Genomic DNA, 18,788 nt, shown 5'->3' with positions numbered 1-18,788 from the left:
TCCTGGGGTGTGGTTCCCCGAATCCTGACTCAGGTTTTAATCCGGTTTGGCGGAGCTTTCCTGGGGTGTGGTTCCCCGAATCCTGACTCAGGTTTTAATCCGGTTTGGCGCCGGAGGGAGCTCTCCTGTGGTGTGGTTCCCCGAATCCTGACTCAGGTTTTAATCTGGTTTGGCGCTGGAGGGAGCTCTCCTGGGGTGGGGCTTCCCCGAATCCTGACTCAGGTTTTAATCCGGTTCGGTGGAGCTCTCCTGGGGTGGCGCTTCCTGGAATCCTGACTCGAGTTTTAATCCGGTTTTGCGCTGGTGGAGCTCTCCTGGGGTGGGCTTCCCCGAATCCTGACTCGGGTTTTATCCGGTTCGGCGGAGCTCTCCTGGGGTGGGCTTCCCCGAATCCTGACGCGTGCTCACAGGAACCTGAGGCTCAGGCCCGGTGCGGCCTGTTGAGCCTGTCATGGCTCAGGTCAGGCCCCAACAGTCGCAGAGTCGGACACGACTGAGCAGCTCAACTCAGCTGAGCCTCTATACTTGCACGGAGAGGCAAAATCCCATGAAGGGCTGTATGTCTCCACGTCTGTGATCATAGTCAACTGACTCTAGTGTTGGGTTAGCTGTGTGACCCTCCATGCTTCGGGACCTGTGCTTACAAGCAGGGATTACAGCAGCACCTCCCGCATGGAGCTCTTGGGAGGGTTAGCAGAACTCGGGTGAGGCGCTCATGTGTTTGGCACATGGTGGATGTTTGTTGTCCTCATTGTAATATGATTAGGAGGAGAAGGAGGAGGGTGATGCCTGAGCTTTCAAGAAAAGAGAGAAATCCGGAGGGGATTCAGGGTGAAAGGCCATTCTGGTGGGTAGGAGAGAGTGAATGTTGCACTCTTTGGGGGCAGTGTGCCAAGACTAGAGTGGAGGCTGGGAAGTCAGAGCTAAGACCTCATAGGATCCCCCAGACACATAAAACTGAACTCTTAAAAGCCTAAGGCCTTAGTGAAGGGTGTGCTAGGGAAAAACTAAAAACCAAAACTCACCATGGCCCCAGGCAGAGGACAAGAGATCCTGCTGCCTGGGTGGGGAAAGAGGATAGGATAAGAGAAAGGTACCCAGCACTTCTGAACATAGGACTGCTGTCATATTTATGCCTCTTATGCCAATCAGAATGGCACCCCACTCCAGTACTCTTGCCTGGAAAATTCCATGAGTAGAGGAGGCTTGTAGGCTACAGTCCATGGGGTCACAAAGAGTCGGACACGACTGAGTGACGTCACTTCTTCTATGCCTCTAGAGCATCAAAAGCAGAAACAATTACAAAATCTTTTAAACTCACTCTGAGAAGGAGTTTAGCTGACTAAAAGACAGTAGATACTGACTGGAGCCCTGGCTTTGTCCCTTAAAAGTTTTTTAACTTCTGTCAAGTCTTCTCTCTGGCCTCAATTTCCTTTTGTATAAAATATGAGCTTTGGCTTTGAGTAATTAGGGCTTTTAACCTACAGGTACATGAATGGATTTTTGACATTTCAGACATCCTGAAGTAACATGGTGATATGTTGAGCTCAGCACCCTTGGGTCAAATTTTTATTTGTAATTCTCCAATTGTAATTTTATACAGAAAGATTGAGAGATGCAGACACCCATGTATACTGTGTTTACCCAGTGCAGAGGTGACCCCACCGACACACTTGAATACTGACAAGATTCAGATTAAAACCCTGGTTGTGGCTCTGAATTTCTCTAATCTGAACTGTCTGGATAACTCTTCCTAAATCATCAGTTCAGCAAGCGCAGTACTGTAAGGAGCTGTTAAGGATCTTTTTGAAATTAAAGACAGCTTAGACCCTGATCCCTATCTCTGTATTGTCTGCATGCCTTGAGGGTTAGATTAAAAGTGTATTTCAGGCAGTGTTACAGCAATTTATTTTTTGGACAGTCTATCTATGTTAATATTATGGTTCATTTTGTAATGGATTAAATATTTAAATACAGAGTTGGAAGAGGTGGAAACTGCTGCATTAATTAGAGATTATTCTTGATGTTTGACCATAAAGTAACACATTTAAGCTAGATTTTCAGTTATTATGAAGAATGAAGTGTGTACATTTAAGTACATTTAAGTAAGGAAAATCTCAGGAACTCAACATCTGACAAAATCTGATTACTTCCTCAAATGTTTTTTGGTTTCACACTCATTTTGTGAAAACACTTGTGTTTATAATGCAATTGAATGAGAAATTGGTCCTCAACATGTTTTCCCAAGAACATGTTTTCACTTTATTAGAGATTTTTATCTTTTTCTGGGGTATCCTGATATTTCCTGGATATTTTATGAACTTCACACTGTGTCATACAGTAACTGTTAGTACTGTTGGTACAAAAGCTAGCTTTTGGGAGCTTTGCAATTATCTGTCAAATAAGGAACATTATTTAGAATTGGCTGTTATGCTTTATCTTTGGCAGACAGATATTTTAGAAGAAGATTATGCCCTTCTGCCCCTGGCATGCTGTAGTTCCCTGCTTTCTAAGAGCATTAGTACAGGTTTGGTGGTGGCTTAGTCACTAAGTTGTGTCCGACTCTTGGGACCCCATGGACTGTAGCCCACCAGGCTCCTTTGTTTGTGGGATTTCCTAGGCAAGAATACTGAAGTGGGTTGCCATTTCCTCCTCCAGAGAATCTTGCTGACCCAGGGATTGAACCCGCATCTCTTGCCTTGCAGGCAGTATCCTGCATTGCTGGCAGATTCTTTACTGACTGTGCCACAGGGAAACCCCCAGTACAAGTTTGCCAATCTTCATTTTGTTAAAAAAATTTTATTTCAAAGATTTAAGTGGATATATTGACCAAATATAATGATGTTTTTTTATTGATTCACATTTTTAAAATGTTATTTAAAGTATCAGATTAAATTACAATTACTTTTAATACCAAAAATGTTAATTTGTTTGCTTTGGCAGATAATACCTGACTTTGTTTATGGTTAGCAATCTGAGCTCTGCTTTCTAGTCTTTCTGGCTGTTAATGACTGTGTGACCATGGAGAACTAAGTCATGTAATCTAAGGCTCATCATATGTGTACTCTTATATGTATGTGATGAAATCATGATCCCAGAGTTTCATTCAAACTGTAAAGTTCTTTAATTTATCAAAATATAATAGGACGAAACCAACATAATATTTTAAGTCATCTATAAGGTCCAGCATTCTAACATATATATATAATATATAAAATATGGGGAGGATACTGTATAGTCCCCTTGTTTCATGCTGTGCTTTCATGGAAAAGCAAAATAGTGCAGTATAAGAGTATTCCTTACCAACAGTGTTTCCGCTCTGTAAAAAGAAATCGTTTTCTCTGCCAGTTTTGAAAAACAAATGCTGCTGCTGTATGATTGTTGCATGTCATGCTCTAAATGTTATTAATTTGTACATAAGGATCTCTTCTTTGTTCCATCAGTTCTCATTAGCTTGAGGTAATGCTATACTTTCATAATAAGCATAGTTATATTTCTGTCTGTTTAAGCAATAAAACAGCAACTTCAGCAGAATTTTAAGCAGGTTGTTTTGGGATGTTTGTTGCTAGGTCACAGCCAGTGTTTTCTGCATTATGGGGACATAAAACGGTAGATATTGTTGGCACTCAGATTTAATGGATATTTTATCTAGCACTCAGCTGTATAATACATGGTCATTCTCTGTATTGCTTGATTTCTCTGTTAGTGAATTCCACTGGAGTCTGAAGAGCCCTGACTTTTTCTGCACTGTAGGGAATAAAAATAAAAAACACCTTGCCCTTACCATGCTAGTGGCTTGGCAAGGGTTTGACTGAATTAGACAAAACCATGCTGGCTTTTTAACTTATGTTACATGATTGCTTTCTGTACTTCTCTGAGTCAATCTTGAAACTAATGGTTGTTATTAAAGTCTTATGATCAGGTGTCTGTAAGTGCTGACAGCATTAGTATTATAAAATGATAGTCAGTTTATTTAAATTCATGTGTGCCTTGTTACTCTTAAAGTCTTGTAGAAAATATCTGAGGAACAGCCTTTGTTAGTATGGTTCATTCCCTTCTTTAGAAAAATGAGTTATTGTGTTAGGTTGAAATGTATGAAATTGCTGATATTTTTTTTTTCATGTATCTTCATATATAACTTTATGTTTTCTTAAACTTGTACACAACCCCCTTTCCTTGGAGACAATGATGTCTTAATGATATAGGCCATTGAATTACCCTGTTCTACATTTTCTGCATTTTTAGTTTCATCTTTAGTTTGGTTATGAAACTATGAATATTGAGAATAAGCATGATGTTTACAAAATTAATGTAGCTTTAAAAATTTAATTTTGTAATTACTTATGATTTTCATTTGTGTTGTTTTGTCTCTATTAAAAACTTAGTTCTGGGCTGTCAGTTCTGCAGGCTGACATTTGGGGACCATTGTCATGGATTTTAGAAAAAAAGAGTTTTCACTGCTGAGAGGGTTGTTAAGTAATATGTGTAAGGCTCCCAGTGAGTTGTTAGAAAGTGGCTCACTTTATCATCATTTAAATTCTATATGGCATTGTTTTATTCATTTTCTTTTTTCTGGTTCTGTGTTTCCAGCTTTAGGGAAATGATGAGGTGGCTTTTTTCTAAGTACATATCATATGGGTCTCTTAAGTCTACACTGATGTTGCATTGTTTTACGTTGCGGTTTGGTTTGGTTTTGTTATGGGTAAACATTCTCAAGATTGAAAAGTATAGGGTTTTTTGTTTTGCTGATAGAAAAGTAGAAACCAAAGGCAAAAAGGTTTGTGATGATATATGAACATTTTGAGTATTACTCAACTATTTCTATAGTTCTTAAGGTCTTTTCTTGAGGAAAGATACTTTATAATGACTTTAAGTGAATTAACCAAGGATCTGGGGTGAGAATCTTCTTGGGAGAGAACAGTGAGTACAGAGGCCCTGAGGAAGGCAGTTAGTATGGCATATTTGAGGAGCAGCAGGAAGAACCAGAAGCTGGTGGCTTTGGACATTGAACTGCAGAGTGAACGCTCCGCCTTGTCCTCTTCTTGTTTCCAAACATCCTCTTGTGTGGCCCACGCCCTGTTACTTTAGTTTCTGGCATTGTGGCTGCTCTGCACAAAGTTGTCTGTCTCCTTAGCGACTGCTTTGTGTGACCTGCCAGGTGATACCCTGTTAGTTCTTGGGTTAAAATGTCTGAGGATTCTGCTGTGCTTAATATAGATGACCGATGTTGGCTTTTAGCTAAGAGAAACTTCTAATTTCTAAATTTTCTTTATGTATTGGCAGGTAAACTGCAACATACGCTAGTTGTTCTTTGCTTAGTGATTTTGTTTTGGCCGTTTTTAAAGTTTCTAATACAGGTGTTGTTAATGAAATAGTTTAAGAAACCGGAGCTTTTACCCGTGGGAAGTTTTGAACTCCTTGAAGGCAAAGGACTGTTTACTTTTGTTTCTTATCTCTAGCATCTGTCGTACTGCCCAGTACACAGTGAGTTTCACATGCTCTCTTTCACCTGTCTTTTATTTGCTGCTCGGCATAAATTCTTTTTGGTGCCATGTTGGCTGCTAAGTTTTACAAAGATATGCGAGCTTTCTTTAAAGGAGTTTTCAAAATATCAGTAACCTCAGATATGCAGATGACACTACCCTTATGGCAGAAAGCAAAGAGGAACTAAAGAGCCTCTTGATGAAGGTGAAAGAGGAGAGTTGAAAAAGCTGGCTTAAAACTCAGCATTCAAAGAACTAAGATCATGGCATCCAGTCCCATCACCTCATGGCAAATAGATGAGGAAACAGGAAACAATGAGAGACTTTTATTTTCTTGGGCTCCAAAATCACTGCAGATGGTGACTGCAGCCATGAAATTAAAAGACACTTGCTCCTTGGAAGAAGAGCTATGACACACCTGGATAGCACGTTTAAAAGCAGAGACATTATTTTGTCAACAAAGGTCCATACAGTCAAAGCTATGGTTTTTCCAGTAGTCATGTATAGATGTGAGAGTTGGGCCATAAAGAAGGCTGAGCACCGAAGAACTGATGCTTTTGAACTGTGGTGTTGGAGAAGACTCTTGAGAGTCCCTTGGACTGCAAGGAGATCAAGCAGTCCATCCTAAAGAAGATCAGGCCTGAATATTCATTGGAAGGACTCAAGCTGAAGCTGAAACTAATATTTTGGTCGCCTGATGTGAAGAGCCAACTCATTAGAAAAGACCCTGATGTTGGGAAAGATTGAAGGCAGGAGGAAAAGGGGACAACATAGGATGAGATGATTGGATGGCATCATTGACTCAGTGAACATGAGCAAGCTCCGGGAGATGGTAAAGGACAGGGAAGCCTGGGATGCTGCAGTCCATGGAATTGCAGAGTTGGACACGACTGAGCGACTGAACAACAACATCCTCACCATGATATGACATTTGAGTATGCTGCTTTCTATTATGTACATTATTAGCAATTATTATTTATAATTCTTTAAGATAGGTAGTGTTATCATTTTTTCTGATGAGGAAACTGAAGCTCAGAGACACTAATTCATTTCATAAGGTCACAAGGCTGGCAATTGGTAGAAAACAGGCTTTAAATTCTGCTTGATTCCCAAAGTTGCTCTCTTTCTACATTATCACACTAGCAACCCTCTGATAATAGCCCCAGTACTCATAAAAGAAGTTGAAGTGAACACATACACATTTTTCTGATAAGAACCAGCCTTCTTTATTGATGGAGTCGATCATTTACAGTGCTCCTTGTTATCCACCTGTGTTGTGAGAATATATGCATATATGAAATATGAACTAGTGTTCTTTCAGAATTTAAGTAACAGTGGTAATGCCAAAGTTCTCCTTGAAAAAGTTCTCCCCAGGGGTACACTAAGTATCATTGACAAATATTTTCAAGATTGAAAAGTGTGCTGTAAGTATCAGAGTACTTTTGTGTATTAGGACTTTTGAGGGAGTGTGCTTTGGGATATTATGGCTGTTTAAAGTAGTATATTGAATGGGTTGGGATGTATCCTTTTGAAATGATTTTGACATCTTAGTTATTGTAACAGTATGCACAAAGAGTAAAACTATGTCTCCTCATTTAAGTGCTTTAGGCCTTAAACAGTGGAATTCTCTGTTATCCAGGATTACATTAGCATTTTTCGGGTACCATAATACAGAATTAAATTTCTCATAATGTCATCTCTTCCCAGTAAAATTAGACCTAAAAGACTTGTCATTTTTTTTTTCTATTTTGTACTTTTGAACACAACTTCAGAAACCTTTGAAGTTTAGAAATTCATAAAATCATCGAATATGGTTTACACTTAAATTTTACAATAGTTTGTATGGGAGCAATAGTTTCCAACTTTGAATTTCTTGGCTCATTCATGCCTGGTTCTCTCCTCTCACCCTTTTCTCCCTCAATTTCCTCCAGGACATCTGAAACTGTATATAATGCCTCCCAGGAGTGAGATTTTGCTCAAGTACCTGAAAGATAACAGATGCTGTCTTGCTCTTCATAGTAGAGAATAGTGCTATATGAGCCAAAACACATCATTGGAGCAAAACCCCAGCAGCAGAATCATTGTGGGGACTCATAGAGGGAAATTTGCTGGAGCAGTGTCAATGGCTTTTCCCATCTGCTGGGTCCTGTCAGCAAGTCCTGGCCTTTCCACAGTGGCCCAAATGTTTTTTCTGCTGAGAACTCCACTTGCACTTACTAAGCAAAAGTTGTTCAGAAAGACTGTACTGTGGAGAGAGTAAATCCAACATACGTCTGCTTTTAAGCTAAGGTTTCTCTGGGTTCATAGGACCTACCTAATATTTTCTGACTGCATTATTTTTTCAGCTTTAAAAACTGCATATTTTTATAACTGTAAAAACTTGTCGTCCTTTTCCTTTATTCCAGATTTTTAAACATATTTGTTACAGAACTGACATCATCCCCAGTATTCAGTTTTGTTTGCTGAGTTTTCATCTGTTAATGTAATATTTATATTGCTTAATATTATATGTTATAGTGTATATATTCACATTATATCATATCCATTAATATTCTTCAAAAGCACCTTTTCAATGCTGGCATAATATGGTCATGCCATAATTTTATTTACATATTTTTAAATGAGCGCTTTCTTTTGAATACTCTTGTAAAAGGCACTAATCTTTTTTATTATCATAAATTTACTCAGTGATGTTTTTGACAGAATGGGAGAATAAAGCCTTTTTTTTCCTCCTGAAAGGATAAATCTTGAAATGTTTTTATATAAAAGATAACTGGGTATATGTCTAGATTGGCTCTTTCTGTTCTAACCTGTCTTGTCATGTTAAAAGTTAAGTTTTTAGGCATACATTTTAAGTAATTTACTGGATGATCTTTGCAGAAATTTTCTGGAGACCTAGAAGGAAAGGAACTCTAATCTATAGAAGCCCTACATCTTGCTTACTGATGAGCAGCTGCTGTACAGCTGGTAGCTCATATATTGCAGATGAAAAAATTGAGGTTTAGACTTATAACCAAACATTAAGACCGCATATATTACATGAGTGAAACACTGTGTTAATTTACTTTAATTTTTTGGATCAGACAGCTACTCTTGTAGCCAGGCTTAACTGAGAATAGTTGAATATCAACTGTTGTAGGCCACAAAGTCAGAGCCTTTATTACATTTCTTTTCTAATTTATTACTTTGTTTAACTGTATGATATTTGCAATAGATTTAATTTTGTGATCACTTTAATATCTTAAAATATTTTATAGTTTCAATCTTACATAACCTTTTATAAAACTTACATATGATGCTTTTATATGATAAGCAGTATAAAGTGCTTTATATAGAAAGTAAAAGAAATAAACACTTAATCATTAAACTCGTCTATAATAATCCCTGAAGTCACTTCTTAGTCGGGCCCTCACTGCCCTTTGGGCAGTTTTATTAATTGAAGGAGAAAGTTGCTGTCCAAACAATGGGATATGCCTTCAGATTAGCATAAGTAGCAATCTTAAGAAGATCCTTTGAACATTTTAAGATCCTAAAGTACATTGCAGCAAGCCTGACTTTCTTTTCAGAATCAGTTGTGGTTTTTTTTTTTGGCTGCACTGGGGCTTCATTGTGGTGTGCAGGTTTCCTCCAGTTGCTGAGAATGCGGTGGCTTCTCTTGTGGTGGAACACAGGTTCTAGAGTGTACAGGCTCAGCAGTTGTGGAGCATGGGCTTCCTTGCCTAGTGGCATGTGGGATCTTAGTTCCCCAACCAAAGACCAAACTCATGTCCTCTGCATTGGAAGGTGGATTTTAAACCACTGGACCACCAGGAAAGTCCCACCAGAAAGTTTTCGGAAATTCCCTGAGCTCCCAACTTTCTGGGAACCTCCTCCTCCTCTTCATATGCTTTGCAGAATTGGGCTTCCCAGGTGGTACTAGTGGTAAAGAACCCACCTGCCAATGCAGGAGATAAGAGATGCGGGTTCAATCCCTGAGTCAGGAAGATCCCTAGAAGAAGAGCATGACAGCCCACTCTAGTATTCTTGTGTGGAGAATCCCATGCACAGAGGAGCCTGGCGGGCTACAATCCATCAGGTCACACAGAGTCAGACAAGACAGAAGCAACTTAGCACCTTTGTTACTGCTGTGGAGTCTCTGGGTCAGCATGGGATGTACTGATGACTTTCAGACTTCATAGTTACATATGGACATTTTTACTTATCCCTTGAGACTGATTGATCTTTAGAAAAATAGAATTTTCATGGTCTTGAGGAGAGGGTGGATCCTGCAAGTGAGAATACTTCTGACAGCAAAGATGTGGCTTACTTTTCCCAAACCAAGCAATTCACTATCAGGTGGATGTCCTACAATTTAATTTAATTTCTTTCTGACACTAACAACTCAGAGTTAGCAGATTCAGAGTTACCTCACAGATTAAGGATTCAGTCCAGTCTCATGGGTTGTCCCCACTTCAGATGCCAATTGCAAGTCCTTACACCTGACCAATAGGCTATAAAGTCTGGGGGCTTCCTACAACTCTCTCCTCAGGTTTGATAATTTTCTAGAGTGGCTCATAGAAGTCAGGAAAACAGCCAAAAAGAAGGGATGAACAGTGCAAGGTAGAAAGTGGGTAGGTGTCTGCAGAACTTGTGTTCCCTCTGCAGGTACATTGACTCTGGACTCTGTCTAAACCCTGTTTTAGGGTTTTTGTGGATGCCTCGCAATGTTTACATGATTGATTCCATCAGGGTCTATTGGTTATTGACTGAGTCTCCAGCCCCTCCTTTGATGTGAGGCTAAAGCGCTAATGCTGTAGTCATGAATTGACTCTGTAGTCATGCATTGGTCTTTCTAGTGATGAGCCTTCATCCTGAAACTATCTAGGTGCCTCCTGTTATCTCATTGGCAGATAGAAGACACTTTTCAGTTCTGAGTTTCCAAAGGTCTTAGAAGCTCTTGTGTCAGGAACTAGGGACTAAGACCAGGTCTTTTAACCAGTGATGTTCCTCTTACCCATATCATCCAGAATATTCCAAGGGTTTTAGAAGCAGTATGCCAGAAACCAGGACAAAGACTGAATATGTGTTTCTTTTTATATCACAATATCACAATGAACATGATCTAAATAGTAAGCAGGGAGAGGATCATTTTGGAGAAGTATTTAAAACACATTGGAAGATTGAGGGAAGCTGTAAGCAGGCTGCCCGTGAGGGGCTCCTTACTGTGATTTATCTGCAAGTAACTATAGAGGCACAAGTTGTGGTTGACCTCTCAGTACCCAGGTGTCACGTGTATAGATCAGATACCGTGGTTTAACTTTTATTTCTCCTTGAGCTCTCTTGTCGGGTTCTATATGCATATCTATTCCCACTGCCCTTTTCCAAGAGCCTTTTTACTTCAGAAATATTCAAAGTTGGAAACAAAGCTTGGTTTCCTAGGTATAAGCATATTTTTAATAGTTAAAAACAACAGGTTTGGGATATTGTGTGTATGTTCCAGGAGTTTGGTGCTTGGTCTGTAGGCAGGCAAATTCTATAGAATAAAACAACTGATTGTTTTTCTGGTGATGTAGTGATTGAAAACTTTCAAAGCAACTATTAAAGGTGCAGTTTGTCTGATAGCAGTGTTTTCAGCTAATGTTTCTATATTCAGAACATTCCTGACAACATGGTGTCTGGAGCTGTATTGTAACCTGCCTTTGTGAATTTAGAAGAGCTCATATAGATTTAAGGAGCTGCTCTGCATTTAGGGGCATGATTTTCTTAATTCTGCTGTACTTGCTACAGAGTAATGGGCGTGCTTCTGTAAAAAAAGTAGTCTAGGAATCTAGATTTCTGCTGTTAGGTAAGAGGCTTATCAAGAAAAAAGATAACCAAGCATCGTTGGCATAGAATTTTTTTTCCCTGCTGTAGCTGGCAACCCTTGCAGACCTTAATGAAAGAAAAGGGAGAAAAGGCCTTGCAGTATTGGTTGTTTTGTTTTTGCTTTAGTGTTACTTGTTAGTTGAGGAAAGTAGTTTATGACATTTTTGCTTGACTGTGAGAACACAGTCTACACCAGCTTTATTCGTGCTGTATTGCTCAACAGTGACTGTGATACTATACTTTTGGGTGAAAATGCACATATATTCTTCAGTGATTCTCAGTCTTTTTCTCAGGACAACTTATGCTTATAAACATTTTGAGGACCCCAGAAAGGTTTCAGCTCCTTTCCTTTCTGTAATGTCCTTCCTTCCCTTCCCCTTCCCTTCTCTCCCAACCCCAACCCCTTTCTCTCCCTTATAGGTTTGTCTTAATGGTACTTATTTGCTGAAAGTTAAAACAGGGGAAAATTTAAAGTAGCAATAATAAGTGTATAAGCATTTGTTTTCATAAAAAATAACACTTTTCCCAAACCATAAAAATAAAAAAATGGCATTGTTTTACATTTTTTGCAGAGCTCTTTAACATTGAGTTTAATGAAAATTGGATTCTCATGTCTACTTTTGCATTCAGTCTATTAGGCCTCTCTGTTCTGGTTGAAGTATACTGAAAAAAGTCCAACTTCCCAGAGATACATGGTTAGAAGGAATACAGTATTTTAGTACCATTAAAAAATTTTTTTTATTTATTCTTGCCTCCTTTGTCAAAGATAAGGTGTCCATAGGTGCATGGATTTATCTCTTGCTTTGTGTTTTGTTCTGTTGATCTATATTTCTGTCTTTGTGCCAGTACCATACTGTCTTGGTGACTGTGGCTTTGTAGTATAGCCTGAAGTCGGGCAGGTTGATTCCTCCAGTTCCATTCTTCTTTCTCAAGATTGCTTTGGCTATTTGAGGTTTTTTTGTATTTCCATACAAATTGTGAAATTATATGTTCTAGGTCTCTGAAAGATACTGTTGGTAGCTTGATAGGGATTGCATTGAATCTATAGATTGCTTTGGGTAGTATACTCATTTTCACTGTATTGATTCTTCCGAGCCATGAACATGGTATATTTCTCCATATGGGGGTGAAGGTGGTCATTTATTTAGGCTGACTTGTTCAATTGTGCTGCAGTGAGGGAGGAACACTGCAAACAAATATCACTGGCGTGTGTAGGGAGTGCTCACAGTGTCTGGGCAGCACTGGGTTTGCCCTGGCTCAAGGCATGTGTGCTTTCTTGGTCTACACTGCTCAAGCTCCAGGTTGCTCTGCAGGGGAACTGTCTAAGGCGGGCCCTGAGTTGCGTGCACTTCCATATCTAAGCCGTTCAGGTTTTTGGGTACTCCACAAAGGTACAGACTCGGTTGAGCCTGTGTTTTGTGTCCTTCCCAGGTCCAACCAGCTCAGGTGATCAGGTGCTTGGGGAGCGCACTCTCCCCAGGTGGGGCGGTGCGTCTTATCACCTCCCCTGTCCCAGCTGCTCGGTTTCCTGGGTGCGCAGAAGGAGTGCCATCTCAGCTGTGCTGTGTGCTCCTCTGGGAAGCTGATCTCTGGATGTGACCCTCCTGGGGGATGTCAGCCATCCAGGATCCCAGGAAGACTTGGTTAGCAACTGGGAGCTTGCTTGCAGTTTGGTAGAGAATGCCCCTTGCTTTCCGGCTCTGGCTGTCACCTGCCTGCCTCCCTGCCTCTGGCGGGAGATGAGCCAGTCTGTTGCCGGCTAGCTCTCCTCTATGGGGTCGCACAGAATTGGACACAACTATAGTGACCTTAGCAGCAGCAGCAGCAGCAGCAGCTCTCCTCTGGTATTTGCACAGTCCTTTGTTCTTTGAATGGGCTTGGCAGTGCCTTAGGTTAGAGTTTTTTGCGGGAAAGTACTCTCTCTCTCTTTCCTCTTTTTTTTCTTTCTCTCTCTGGCAGTCCCATGGTTTGGGTTGCTGTCTCAGGTTAGCTACCTCAGATTGCCCTCAGGGCATTCAGGCCCGGGTCCTTACTCTAAGCAATGCAGCCTGCGCCTTCCTGTTCAGTCCCTGCTTGCTGGTGGTGGATGCGAGTGTCTGGGCTACTTCTCTGCTGGGAGTTGCAGTTAAGTGTGTAATCTGTGGGTTTTATTTATTAATTTTTTCCTCCCAGTTATGTTGCCCTCTGAGATTCCAAAACTCCCCACAGAGCCGCCGGTGAGAGGGTTTCCTGGTGTTTGGAAACTTCTCTTTTAGGACTCCCTCCTCGGGAAGGGTCTCCATCCCTAACTTTTGTCTCTCTTTTTATCTTTTATATTTTGTCCTACCTTCTTTCGAAGACAATGGGCTGCCTTGCTGGGTGCCTGGTGTCCTCCGCAAGCATTCAGAAGTTGTTCTGTGGTATTTGCTCAGCGTTCAAATGGTCTTTCAATGAATTTGTGAGGGAGAAACTGGTCTCCCTGTCCTATTCCTCTGCCATCTTAGGACTGCCCACCATTTTAATATGCGTATTCTTCTTTGACACTACACAAAATTTGACACAAGGTGTTTTTTAAAGACTAGTTGCAACATGCAATCTGAATCCCATCAGTGATCCTTTTGTTCTCTTTTAAACTGAAAATTTATTGATCTCTCTTGCACTTTGGCTCTTCTACATGTGTGTGATTTTGTAATGTCATATATTGGTAAACAAAGGTATGTGTCATATAGGTATTTTTACACTATAAAAAATATATTTGTTATTATCACCGTCAATTCCATAAGAAATAGCTTTAATTATTGGGAAGTTGTCTAGCTCACATAAGTGGATACACATTTTTGGAAGTTATAATTTTGACTTAGAAGCTTTAATTTCACCATTGTCAAAAAATATTATCAGAAGTTTTTTGTTTTTTTCAAATTAAAATGACAGCTTTCTTTGTTCACTTTCATGAAAATTCCTTCCAGATACCCAAATCTGAATTACCACAGTTTGTCTGTTAATCATTTGTTCAAGTAAAAATGGTATTCCATGAAAAAGGCAGGTCATTCAGTGTGTGATTCAATTATTTGTCCATTTCCTTTTCCCATGATAACCATTGAACTACAGTATACAGCAGAAGTACTTTATGCATACATCCCATTTTATCACAAATTTAATAAAATTGATATATTTTTTTCTTCATCAAGACATTGTTATGAGAACTCCCTCACCCTCAACTGCAAATTTGAGATAATCGAGTATATCATGACTGCCTTGGAGCCCCTGCCTTAAGTCAGGCTAAGGCACCAACAGTTTTACCCTTCATTGCTCCTGTGTCACCATTAAAAAATCATCAGGGTGACACAGGCAAATAACATGTTCTGTTATTGTGCAAGTATTTTTGACGGTACAGGCCACATGAAATTGTGCTATGTATCTCCTAGACCTTGCTGTGAGAGCTGCCGTTACTCTGGTAGCTCTTCTTTTGTTCTTGTTGAGAATACAGTTGGGAAAGAAAGGAGTCTTATGCTGATAATATTTTCACAGATTTCGCAAACTTTGATGCATTTGCACCAAAGGATCTTTCCTTTGCCCCACTCTTTTTGTTTCTACAGCAAACTGTGGCTTTCAACGTGAAACTCAGAGCTTCTGAATGTTGGTATGCTGGTATATATGCATATGTTAAAAAAGAGGTAATTATGGTAATAAAAAACATTGGATTCATTAAATATGTATAGTGTCCATGTCCTTGTATGTTTAATATCTGCCCTGTTGTGAGAAGTAATTTGATATTTTAAAAATCTAAAAATCTGTGAAACTGTACAGTCTATTTTCATTGCCTGACATCTTATAGTGCCTCATATAGTGAGGTAAATACTAATATATACAAGTGAGGTCACAGTGTAACTTTAGAGGTTCATTAGCCAATTATAGTTGAAGATGAGGAAGAGGAAAGGAAATTCCTAGGCGTCTGATGCCAAATGATCAGAATATTTAAAAACTACAATGGAAAAAACATTCTCCCACTTCTGTATATTGAAAGATAAGAAGTATCTTTTTTAAAAAGCAAGTGGATGAAGGCACACTAAAAAGAGACCAGAAATAGGAGCGATGTTTAGAGACTGAAAGGGAAGAGTTTCATTTGGAATTGTGTGATGATGAGAGTATTTAAATATCCTGAAGGTACTTTTACCCCCAGAATATTTAAGACTTTCCTCCCCAGAATATTTATGAATCAAGGTTAGTCTATGTTTGAACAATGCCTTGGTTCAAAGGTAGGCGAGAATTCTTGGAGATAGAAGAGGGATGAATAATTTGATGAGGTAATTTCAGGAAGATAAAATACTTACCTTCAAGAATATGCCAATGTGTTTGACTTTTAAAACTAAGTTAAAATTTGTATAGTCATCATCATGTAACTTATGATTAAGTTTAGTCTCTTTTTTACCCCTCTCATAAAATATTGCAGGATAGAGTTGACAAACAGATCATATGAAAAATAAGATGATTGGATGGATTATATATAATATATGTGTTCTATATCATTGTAAAGTTTATAAAGAATTTTAATACTTTTGGAGCTTAAAAAGAAATTTTACCTTCTCTATTGAATTTCAGTATTAAAAAGAAAAAATAAAAACCTGAAGTAGGTGAGAAAGCCGTGATCACCATGAGAATCTACTTTACAGAAAGCCACAGCCCTTATGAATCAGAGTTTCAATTTCAAGTTAGGTCTCTGAGGAGTTCCCTGGTGGTCCGGTGGTTAGGACTTGGCGCTTTCACTGCTGGGTTCCTGGGTCCTTGAGTCCAATCCCTGGTCAATGAACTAAGATCCCGCAAGCCTCATGGAGTGTCCTTAAACAAACAAACAATCACACAGAAACGAAGTGTCTGAACTGACAGTTCCTGTATTGGCGGCTGCATAGTGTCATTGCCAGGCAGCTTTTAATTCACAGGATTCCATAGTTACGGTGTTCCCTGCATACTCTGGCCCCGAGAGCATCTGTCTTCTGTTTGGATGCTCTCGGGGCCAGAGTATGACCTCATTTGGAAGATGGACAGCTGTGGAGCAGGGTCTTCCACCGGGTCAGTTTGAGGTTTGAGGACAAGCTCAAGATGTGTCAGGCTGTCCTAGGTCAAGTTTTGCCAGAGACAGTGGCACACACGCTCCTGTTCTCTGGCTCCATTGTTGAGAATTGTTCTTTTCTCCTACTTCTTGTTCATTTTCCCAAGGCTTTTAGGAATTAAATAGTATTTTCTTCATCCCTAAAACTATTTTGAGAGCTCATCACATCAACCAAGTCCAACTGAATGAATAAGAGCATCATTCATCTTGTTAGTTTTGGTCTTTTATAATGAAACAAGTGATGTGATAAATTTATTGTGAACCAATAAGTAGAATCCAAGTTATTCAAGCCCAAGGATTTTGCTTGTTTGTTTAGCTCTCATGTTTAGTGTATATTAGTTATTAAATGCAATGTTATTTCAAGTTCCTAGTTAACTTTTACTCACATCTTTGATTTGTCAGAGTTTACTCTTCACAGTAAGTCTGCTGTTATATATTATAAGGAAACAGAGGTGGAAACATTTAGCATCAGATTACTTTTATTTCAAATGTAGGCAAAGGTTCTTAGCTTTTGTTTTGTTTCAAACATTGTCCCTGATTGAACGTTAAACATTTCTATTGTATATAATAGTAATAATAAGGATAATATCATCATCACCACCACCACTACCACAGAAACAGGAACAGGATTGTTCCCTTTTGTTTCAGTTGGCATTTGATATTTTTAGAGTTATTTTTAGTCTCATTTAACCCTTCCTACTTTTCCACTTCAGCAAATCCACTTTGACTTTTTTTTTTTTAACACAGGTAAGTCACCAGGGCAAGGGCAGGAGCTCTTTAGATCATGGGAATACCCCTTCTGGGACTTGAAGACATTGCTTTACACTATTTATTAGTAGCACTGAGACAGCTACTGGAGAGGAAGTTTAGAGTGTATCACAGCTGTGAACATTAAGTACTAGATGTAGCTGTGGTTGCTGCCATTGTTTTGATACACTGTCCTCTGCTTTAAGCATGAGGAATTTTTTTCTCATAACCTATTATATCTTTTTGTATTTTTCTGGCCTTCTATAAAATTTTGTAAAATGACATTTTTGTGGAATGGATCTCTGCCCCTTTCATATTAACAGATGAGATTTGACCCTCTGGGGAATCATATTGAACAAATGAGATTTGGCTTAGGTATTTTATATCCATGTAATGGTACTATATTGCTTGGCACATAATAGCCAGTCTATAAATGGTATTTACCATGAATTTTGAATAAAAGTTAATAAAATAAAATTAATAATTTTAAATTAAATCATCTGCTGTATTAGGCCAGGGAACTAAAAATATTGGTAAGGCAGATAGTGGCTAGTGAATTCCTGTGCTAGCTGAAAGATAATCTTGCACATATTAAAACTCTTACCCTGGGAGGTATTGGGGTAGCACGAGAAACAAGAAGTCGTGGAGTTGAGAGGAGGGGTGAGGATAGGGAAGGTGTGGAAAGTGGGTTGGTTTGTCTGGCTCTCAAATCAGAGGTAATGCTCGATGATGAGGAGGATGCCAATTTCGTTTCTGGTTTCCACTCCGACATTAATATCACAGGTACTTTGGAATGTGTGCATCTTTTATGATCACGGTAATTGTTTTTCCCTGAGTACCCTGCTTACAGTTCATTGCTGAAGCCTGGCTTGGAGAATTTTGAGCATTACTTTACTAGCGTGTGTGATGAGTGCAATTGTGTGGTAGTGTGAGCATTCTTTGGCATTGCTTTTCTTTGGGACTGGAATGAAAACTGACCTTTTCCAGTCCTGTGGCCACTGCTGAGTTTTCCAAATTTGCTGACATATTGAATGTAGCACTTTCACAGCATCATCTTTTAGGATTTGAAATAGCTCAACTGGAATTCCATCACCTCCACTAGCTTTGTTCGTAGAGATGCTTCCTAAGGCACACTTGACTTCAGCAGTCAAATTGCCAACATCCGCTGGATCATTGAAAAAGCAAGCGAGTTCCAGCAAAAGATCTATTTCTGCTTTATTGACTATGCCAACGCCTTTGACTGTGTGAATCACAATAAACTGTGGAAAATGAAGGAGATGGGAATAACCAGACTACCTGACCTGCCTCTTGAGAAACCTGTGTGCAGGTGAAGAAGCAACAGTTAGAACTGCACATGGAACAACAGACTGGTTCCAAATAGGAAAAGGAGTACATCAAGGCTGTATATTGTCACCCTGCTTATTTAACTTCTATGCAGAGTACATCATGAGAAACGCTGGACTGGAAGAAACACAAGCTGGAATCAAGATAGCTGGGAGAAATATCAATAACCTCAGATATGCAGATGATACCACCCTTATGGCAGAAAGTGAAGAAGAACTAAAGAGCCTCTTGATGAAAGTGAAAGAGGAGTGTGAAAAAGTTAACTTAAAGCTCAACATTCAGAA

At 39.4% G+C, this 18,788-nt stretch overlaps 1 protein-coding gene across 2 annotated transcripts in view; it reads left to right on the top strand.

Annotated features, from left to right (window-relative positions):
- The window catches only part of LOC120863043 (lysine-specific demethylase 4C), a 404,602-nt gene that overhangs the window by 229,418 nt on the left and 156,396 nt on the right, over positions 1 to 18,788 (top strand). The gene's annotated exons all lie outside the window — the stretch shown is intronic.

The sequence above is a fragment of the Oryx dammah genome, unplaced genomic scaffold (assembly GCF_014754425.2).
Source record: "Oryx dammah isolate SB20612 unplaced genomic scaffold, SCBI_Odam_1.1 HiC_scaffold_1, whole genome shotgun sequence".
NCBI classification, from domain to species: Eukaryota; Metazoa; Chordata; class Mammalia; order Artiodactyla; family Bovidae; genus Oryx; species Oryx dammah.
The sequence above is the reverse complement of the archived record's forward strand: the minus strand, read 5'-3'. Positions and strand labels throughout refer to the sequence as shown.